The 9,886-nt window shown below is 43.6% G+C and overlaps 2 non-coding genes across 2 annotated transcripts; both read right to left on the bottom strand.

Annotated features, from left to right (window-relative positions):
- Positions 1-2,123: 2,123 nt before the first annotated feature.
- TRNAL-CAA (transfer RNA leucine (anticodon CAA)) lies at positions 2,124-2,245 on the bottom strand. Its single transcript has 2 exons — positions 2,208-2,245; positions 2,124-2,169 (listed from the first exon to the last, which is right to left on the bottom strand). It is a non-coding gene; the product is annotated as a tRNA-Leu (tRNA).
- A 7,207-nt stretch (positions 2,246-9,452) lies between these two features.
- Positions 9,453-9,574, bottom strand: TRNAL-CAA (transfer RNA leucine (anticodon CAA)). The gene is made up of 2 exons: positions 9,537-9,574; positions 9,453-9,498 (listed from the first exon to the last, which is right to left on the bottom strand). It is a non-coding gene; the product is annotated as a tRNA-Leu (tRNA).
- Positions 9,575-9,886: the final 312 nt, after the last annotated feature.

The raw sequence follows: 9,886 nt of genomic DNA, 5'->3' as shown, positions 1-9,886 counted from the left end.
TAATTTGGACGTTTTAAAATTACATCTCATCCAGTTAATTTAATAAAACATATCGAGTTCGAAGTGGGATTCGAACCCACGTCCTCATACGAGGACCAGAATACACACATTCACATCGTGAACGAAGGAAGCTAAGCCCCTTGAGTCTGGCGTCTTAGACCGCTCGGCCATCCTGACGTGGTTTTGTGTAATTTGGACGTTTTAAAATTACATCTCATCCAGTAATTTTCATAAAACATATCGTGTTCAAAGTGGGATTCGAACACACGCCCCAGTACGAGGACCAGAATACACAGATTCACATCGTGAACGAAGGAAGCTAAGCCCCTTGAGTCTGGCGCCTTAGACCGCTCGGCCATCCTGACGTGATTTTGTGTAATTTGGAACTTTTAAAATTACATCTCATCCAGTTATTTTAATAAAACATATTGAGTTCGAAGTGGGATTCGAACCCACGTCCTTATACGAGGACCAGAATACACAGATTCACATCGTGATCGAAGGAAACTAAGCCCCTTGAGCCTGGTGTTTTAGACCGCTCGGCCATCCTGACGTTGATTTGTGTAATTTGGACGTTTTAAAATTACATCTCATCTAGTTATTTTCATAAAACATATCGTGTCAGAAGTAGGATTCGAACCCACGCCCTCATACGAAGACCAGAATACACAGATTCACATCGTGAACGAAGGAAGCTAAGACCCTTGAGTCTGGCGTCTTAGACCGCTCGGCCATCCTGACGTGGTTTTGTGTAATTTGAACGTTTTAAAATTACATCTCATCCAGTTATTTTCATAAAACATATCGTGTTCGAAGGAGGATTCGAACCCACTCCCTCAAACGTAGACTAGAATAAACAGATTCACATAGTGAACCTATGAAACTATGAGCCCTTGATTCTGGCGCCTAAGACCGCTCGGCCATCCTGACGTGGTTTTGTGTAATTTGGACGTTTTAAAATTACATCTCATCCAGTTATTTTCATAAAACATATCGAGTTCGAAGTGGGATTCGAACCCACGTCCTCATACGAGGACCAGAATAAACAGATTCACATCGTGAACCTATGAATCTATGAGCCCTTGATTCTGGCGCCTTAGACCGCTCGGCCATCCTGACGTGGTTTTGTGTAATTTGGACGTTTTAAAATTACATCTCATCCAGTTATTTTAATAAAACATATCGAGTTCGAAGTGGGATTCGAACCCACGTCCTCATACGAGGACCAGAATACACACATTCACATCGTGAACGAAGGAAGCTAAGCCCCTTGAGTCTGGCGTCTTAGACCGCTCGGCCATCCTGACGTGGTTTTGTGTAATTTGGACGTTTTAAAATTACATCTAATCCAGTAATTTTCATAAAACAAATCGTGTTCGAAGTGGGATTCAAACACACGTCCTCACACGAGGACCAGAATACACAGATTCTAATCGTGAACGAAGGAAGCTAAGCCCCTTGAGTCTGGAGCCTTAGTTCGCTCGGCCATCCTGACTTGGTTTTGTGTAATATTGACGGTTAAATTTACATATCCTCCAGTTATTTTCATAACACATATCGCGTTCGAAGTGGGATTCGAACCCACGCCCTCATACGAAGACGAGAATCCACAGATTCACATCGTGAACGAAGGAAGCTAAGCCCCTTGAGCCTGGCGTTTTAGACCGCTCGGCCATCCTGACGTTGTTTTGTGTAATTTGGACGTTTTAAAATTACATCTCATCTAGTTATTTTCATAAAACATATCGTGTCAGAAGTAGGATTCGAACCCACGCCCTCATACGAAGACCAGAATACACAGATTCACATCGTGAACGAAGGAAGCTAAGCCCCTTGAGCCTGGCGCCTTAGACCGCACGGCCATCCTGAGGTGGTTTTGTGTAATTTTAACGTTTTAAAATTACATCTCATCCAGTTATTTTCATAAAACATATGGCGTTCGAAGTGGGATTCGAACCCACGCCCTCATACGAAGACCAGAATACACAGATTCACATCGTGAACGAAGGAAGCTAAGCCCCTTGAGTCTGGCGCCTTAGACCGCTCGGCCATCCTGACGTGGTTTTGTGTAATTTGAACGTTTTAAATTACATCTCATCCAGTTATTTTCATAAAATATATCGTGTCAGAAGTGGGATTCGAACCCACGCCCTAGTACGAGGACCAGAATACACAGATTCACATCGTGAACGAAGGAAGCTAAGCCCCTTGAGTCTGGCGCCTTAGACCGCTCGGCCATCCTGACGTGGTTTTGTGTAATTTGAACGTTTTAAATTACATCTCATCCAGTTATTTTCATAAAACATATTGTGTCAGAAGTGGGATTCGAACCCACGCCCTAGTACGAGGACCAGAATACACAGATTCACATCGTGAACGAAGGAAGCTAAGCGCCTTGAGTCTGGCGTCTTTGACCGCTCGGCCATCCTGACGTGGTTTTGTGTAATATTGACGGTTAAATTTACATCTCCTCCAGTTATTTTCTTAACACATATCGCGTTCGAAGTGGGATTCGAACCCACGCCCTCATACGAAGACCAGAATACACAGATTCACATCGTGAACGAAGGAAGCCAAGCCCCTTGAGCCTGGCGTTTTAGACCGCTCGGCCACCCTGACGTTGTTTTGTGTAATTTGAACGTTTTAAAATTACATCTCATCCAGTTATTTTCATAAAACATATCGTGTTCGAAGGAGGATTCGAACCCACTCCCTCAAACGTAGACTAGAATAAACAGATTCACATCGTGAACCTATGAAACTATGAGCCCTTGATTCTGGCGCCTTAGACCGCTCGGCCATCCTGACGTGGTTTTGTGTAATTTTGACGTTTTAAAATTACATCTCATCCAGTTATTTTAATAAAACATCGAGTTCGAAGTGGGATTCGAACCCACGCCCTCATACGAAGACCAGAATACACAGATTCACATCGTGAACGAAGGAAGCCAAGCCCCTTGAGCCTGGTGTTTTAGACGGCTCGGCCATCCTGACGTTGATTTGTGTAATTTGGACGTTTTAAAATTACATCTCATCTAGTTATTTTCATAAAACATATCGTGTCAGAAGTAGGATTCGAACCCACGCCCTCATACGAAGACCAGGATACACAGATTCACATCGTGAACGAAGGAAGCTAAGCCCCTTGTGCCCGGCGCCTTAAACCGCACGGCCATCCTGAGGTGGTTTTGTGTAATTTTAACGTTTTAAACTTACATCTCATCCAGTTATTTTCATAAAACATATGGCGTTCGAAGTGGGATTCGAACCCACGCCCTCATATGAAGACCAGAACACACAGATTCACATCTTGAACGAAGGAAGCTAAGCCCCTTGAGTCTGGCGTCTTAGACCGCTCGGCCATCCTGACGTGGTTTTGTGTAATTTGAACGTTTTAAAATTACATCTCATCCAGTTATTTTCATAAAACATATCGTGTTCGAAGGAGGATTCGAACCCACTCCCTCAAACGTAGACTAGAATAAACAGATTCACATCGTGAACCTATGAAACTATGAGCCCTTGATTCTGGCGCCTTAGACCGCTCGGCCATCCTGACGTGGTTTTGTATAATTTGGACGTTTTAAAATTACATCTCATCCAGTTATTTTAATAAAACATATCGAGTTCGAAGTGGGATTCGAACCCACGTCCTCATACGAGGACCAGAATACACACATTCACATCGTGAACGAAGGAAGCTAAGCCCCTTGAGTCTGGCGTCTTAGACCGCTCGGCCATCCTGACGTGGTTTTGTGTAATTTGGACGTTTTAAAATTACATCTCATCCAGTAATTTTCATAAAACATATCGTGTTCAAAGTGGGATTCGAACACACGACCCAGTACGAGGACCAGAATACACAGATTCACATCGTGAACGAAGGAAGCTAAGCCCCTTGAGTCTGGCGCCTTAGACCGCTCGGCCATCCTGACGTGATTTTGTGTAATTTGGAACTTTTAAAATTACATCTCATCCAGTTATTTTAATAAAACATATTGAGTTCGAAGTGGGATTCGAACCCACGTCCTTATACGAGGACCAGAATACACACATTCACATCGTGAACGAAGGAAGCTAAGCCCCTTGAGTCTGGCGTCTTAGACCGCTCGGCCATCCTGACGTGGTTTTGTGTAATTTGGACGTTTTAAAATTACATCTCATCCAGTAATTTTCATAAAACATATCGTGTTCAAAGTGGGATTCGAACACACGCCCCAGTACGAAGATCAGAATCCACAGATTCACATCGTGAACGAAGGAAGCCAAGCCCCTTGAGCCTGGTGTTTTAGACCGCTCGGCCATCCTGACGTTGATTTGTGTAATTTGGACGTTTTAAAATTACATCTCATCTAGTTATTTTCATAAAACATATCGTGTCAGAAGTAGGATTCGAACCCACGCCCTCATACGAAGACCAGAATACACAGATTCACATCGTGAACGAAGGAAGCTAAGACCCTTGAGTCTGGCGTCTTAGACCGCTCGGCCATCCTGACGTGGTTTTGTGTAATTTGAACGTTTTAAAATTACATCTCATCCAGTTATTTTCATAAAACATATCGTGTTCGAAGGAGGATTCGAACCCACTCCCTCAAACGTAGACTAGAATAAACAGATTCACATAGTGAACCTATGAAACTATGAGCCCTTGATTCTGGCGCCTAAGACCGCTCGGCCATCCTGACGTGGTTTTGTGTAATTTGGACGTTTTAAAATTACATCTCATCCAGTTATTTTCATAAAACATATCGAGTTCGAAGTGGGATTCGAACCCACGTCCTCATACGAGGACCAGAATAAACAGATTCACATCGTGAACCTATGAATCTATGAGCCCTTGATTCTGGCGCCTTAGACCGCTCGGCCATCCTGACGTGGTTTTGTGTAATTTGGACGTTTTAAAATTACATCTCATCCAGTTATTTTAATAAAACATATCGAGTTCGAAGTGGGATTCGAACCCACGTCCTCATACGAGGACCAGAATACACACATTCACATCGTGAACGAAGGAAGCTAAGCCCCTTGAGTCTGGCGTCTTAGACCGCTCGGCCATCCTGACGTGGTTTTGTGTAATTTGGACGTTTTAAAATTACATCTAATCCAGTAATTTTCATAAAACAAATCGTGTTCGAAGTGGGATTCAAACACACGTCCTCACACGAGGACCAGAATACACAGATTCTAATCGTGAACGAAGGAAGCTAAGCCCCTTGAGTCTGGAGCCTTAGTTCGCTCGGCCATCCTGACTTGGTTTTGTGTAATATTGACGGTTAAATTTACATATCCTCCAGTTATTTTCATAACACATATCGCGTTCGAAGTGGGATTCGAACCCACGCCCTCATACGAAGACGAGAATCCACAGATTCACATCGTGAACGAAGGAAGCTAAGCCCCTTGAGCCTGGCGTTTTAGACCGCTCGGCCATCCTGACGTTGTTTTGTGTAATTTGGACGTTTTAAAATTACATCTCATCTAGTTATTTTCATAAAACATATCGTGTCAGAAGTAGGATTCGAACCCACGCCCTCATACGAAGACCAGAATACACAGATTCACATCGTGAACGAAGGAAGCTAAGCCCCTTGAGCCTGGCGCCTTAGATCGCACGGCCATCCTGAGGTGGTTTTGTGTAATTTTAACGTTTTAAAATTACATCTCATCCAGTTATTTTCATAAAACATATGGCGTTCGAAGTGGGATTCGAACCCACGCCCTCATACGAAGACCAGAATACACAGATTCACATCGTGAACGAAGGAAGCTAAGCCCCTTGAGTCTGGCGCCTTAGACCGCTCGGCCATCCTGACGTGGTTTTGTGTAATTTGAACGTTTTAAATTACATCTCATCCAGTTATTTTCATAAAATATATCGTGTCAGAAGTGGGATTCGAACCCACGCCCTAGTACGAGGACCAGAATACACAGATTCACATCGTGAACGAAGGAAGCTAAGCGCCTTGAGTCTGGCGTCTTTGACCGCTCGGCCATCCTGACGTGGTTTTGTGTAATATTGACGGTTAAATTTACATCTCCTCCAGTTATTTTCTTAACACATATCGCGTTCGAAGTGGGATTCGAACCCACGCCCTCATACGAAGACCAGAATACACAGATTCACATCGTGAACGAAGGAAGCCAAGCCCCTTGAGCCTGGCGTTTTAGACCGCTCGGCCACCCTGACGTTGTTTTGTGTAATTTGAACGTTTTAAAATTACATCTCATCCAGTTATTTTCATAAAACATATCGTGTTCGAAGGAGGATTCGAACCCACTCCCTCAAACGTAGACTAGAATAAACAGATTCACATCGTGAACCTATGAAACTATGAGCCCTTGATTCTGGCGCCTTAGACCGCTCGGCCATCCTGACGTGGTTTTGTGTAATTTTGACGTTTTAAAATTACATCTCATCCAGTTATTTTAATAAAACATCGAGTTCGAAGTGGGATTCGAACCCACGCCCTCATACGAAGACCAGAATACACAGATTCACATCGTGAACGAAGGAAGCCAAGCCCCTTGAGCCTGGTGTTTTAGACGGCTCGGCCATCCTGACGTTGATTTGTGTAATTTGGACGTTTTAAAATTACATCTCATCTAGTTATTTTCATAAAACATATCGTGTCAGAAGTAGGATTCGAACCCACGCCCTCATACGAAGACCAGAATACACAGATTCACATCGTGAACGAAGGAAGCTAAGCCCCTTGTGCCCGGCGCCTTAAACCGCACGGCCATCCTGAGGTGGTTTTGTGTAATTTTAACGTTTTAAACTTACATCTCATCCAGTTATTTTCATAAAACATATGGCGTTCGAAGTGGGATTCGAACCCACGCCCTCATATGAAGACCAGAACACACAGATTCACATCTTGAACGAAGGAAGCTAAGCCCCTTGAGTCTGGCGTCTTAGACCGCTCGGCCATCCTGACGTGGTTTTGTGTAATTTGAACGTTTTAAAATTACATCTCATCCAGTTATTTTCATAAAACATATCGTGTTCGAAGGAGGATTCGAACCCACTCCCTCAAACGTAGACTAGAATAAACAGATTCACATCGTGAACCTATGAAACTATGAGCCCTTGATTCTGGCGCCTTAGACCGCTCGGCCATCCTGACGTGGTTTTGTATAATTTGGACGTTTTAAAATTACATCTCATCCAGTTATTTTAATAAAACATATCGAGTTCGAAGTGGGATTCGAACCCACGTCCTCATACGAGGACCAGAATACACACATTCACATCGTGAACGAAGGAAGCTAAGCCCCTTGAGTCTGGCGTCTTAGACCGCTCGGCCATCCTGACGTGGTTTTGTGTAATTTGGACGTTTTAAAATTACATCTCATCCAGTAATTTTCATAAAACATATCGTGTTCAAAGTGGGATTCGAACACACGACCCAGTACGAGGACCAGAATACACAGATTCACATCGTGAACGAAGGAAGCTAAGCCCCTTGAGTCTGGCGCCTTAGACCGCTCGGCCATCCTGACGTGATTTTGTGTAATTTGGAACTTTTAAAATTACATCTCATCCAGTTATTTTAATAAAACATATTGAGTTCGAAGTGGGATTCGAACCCACGTCCTTATACGAGGACCAGAATACACACATTCACATCGTGAACGAAGGAAGCTAAGCCCCTTGAGTCTGGCGTCTTAGACCGCTCGGCCATCCTGACGTGGTTTTGTGTAATTTGGACGTTTTAAAATTACATCTCATCCAGTAATTTTCATAAAACATATCGTGTTCAAAGTGGGATTCGAACACACGCCCCAGTACGAAGATCAGAATCCACAGATTCACATCGTGAACGAAGGAAGCCAAGCCCCTTGAGCCTGGTGTTTTAGACCGCTCGGCCATCCTGACGTTGATTTGTGTAATTTGGACGTTTCAAAATTACATCTCATCTAGTTATTTTCATAAAACATATCGTGTCAGAAGTAGGATTCGAACCCACGCCCTCATACGAAGACCAGAATACACAGATTCACATCGTGAACGAAGGAAGCTAAGACCCTTGAGTCTGGCGTCTTAGACCGCTCGGCCATCCTGACGTGGTTTTGTGTAATTTGAACGTTTTAAAATTACATCTCATCCAGTTATTTTCATAAAACATATCGTGTTCGAAGGAGGATTCGAACCCACTCCCTCAAACGTAGACTAGAATAAACAGATTCACATAGTGAACCTATGAAACTATGAGCCCTTGATTCTGGCGCCTAAGACCGCTCGGCCATCCTGACGTGGTTTTGTGTAATTTGGACGTTTTAAAATTACATCTCATCCAGTTATTTTCATAAAACATATCGAGTTCGAAGTGGGATTCGAACCCACGTCCTCATACGAGGACCAGAATAAACAGATTCACATCGTGAACCTATGAATCTATGAGCCCTTGATTCTGGCGCCTTAGACCGCTCGGCCATCCTGACGTGGTTTTGTGTAATTTGGACGTTTTAAAATTACATCTCATCCAGTTATTTTAATAAAACATATCGAGTTCGAAGTGGGATTCGAACCCACGTCCTCATACGAGGACCAGAATACACACATTCACATCGTGAACGAAGGAAGCTAAGCCCCTTGAGTCTGGCGTCTTAGACCGCTCGGCCATCCTGACGTGGTTTTGTGTAATTTGGACGTTTTAAAATTACATCTAATCCAGTAATTTTCATAAAACAAATCGTGTTCGAAGTGGGATTCAAACACACGTCCTCACACGAGGACCAGAATACACAGATTCTAATCGTGAACGAAGGAAGCTAAGCCCCTTGAGTCTGGAGCCTTAGTTCGCTCGGCCATCCTGACTTGGTTTTGTGTAATATTGACGGTTAAATTTACATATCCTCCAGTTATTTTCATAACACATATCGCGTTCGAAGTGGGATTCGAACCCACGCCCTCATACGAAGACGAGAATCCACAGATTCACATCGTGAACGAAGGAAGCTAAGCCCCTTGAGCCTGGCGTTTTAGACCGCTCGGCCATCCTGACGTTGTTTTGTGTAATTTGGACGTTTTAAAATTACATCTCATCTAGTTATTTTCATAAAACATATCGTGTCAGAAGTAGGATTCGAACCCACGCCCTCATACGAAGACCAGAATACACAGATTCACATCGTGAACGAAGGAAGCTAAGCCCCTTGAGCCTGGCGCCTTAGACCGCACGGCCATCCTGAGGTGGTTTTGTGTAATTTTAACGTTTTAAAATTACATCTCATCCAGTTATTTTCATAAAACATATGGCGTTCGAAGTGGGATTCGAACCCACGCCCTCATACGAAGACCAGAATACACAGATTCACATCGTGAACGAAGGAAGCTAAGCCCCTTGAGTCTGGCGCCTTAGACCGCTCGGCCATCCTGACGTGGTTTTGTGTAATTTGAACGTTTTAAATTACATCTCATCCAGTTATTTTCATAAAACATATCGTGTCAGAAGTGGGATTCGAACCCACGCCCTAGTACGAGGACCAGAATACACAGATTCACATCGTGAACGAAGGAAGCTAAGCCCCTTGAGTCTGGCGCCTTAGACCGCTCGGCCATCCTGACGTGGTTTTGTGTAATTTGAACGTTTTAAATTACATCTCATCCAGTTATTTTCATAAAACATATTGTGTCAGAAGTGGGATTCGAACCCACGCCCTAGTACGAGGACCAGAATACACAGATTCACATCGTGAACGAAGGAAGCTAAGCGCCTTGAGTCTGGCGTCTTTGACCGCTCGGCCATCCTGACGTGGTTTTGTGTAATATTGACGGTTAAATTTACATCTCCTCCAGTTATTTTCTTAACACATATCGCGTTCGAAGTGGGATTCGAACCCACGCCCTCATACGAAGACCAGAATACACAGATTCACA

The sequence above is a fragment of the Phalangium opilio genome, unplaced genomic scaffold (assembly GCF_054372755.1).
Source record: "Phalangium opilio isolate 3A_F unplaced genomic scaffold, DU_Popi_V2 ptg000061l_1, whole genome shotgun sequence".
NCBI classification, from domain to species: Eukaryota; Metazoa; Arthropoda; class Arachnida; order Opiliones; family Phalangiidae; genus Phalangium; species Phalangium opilio.
Note: the sequence above shows the minus strand (reverse complement) of the source record. Positions and strands in the feature narration are given on the sequence as shown.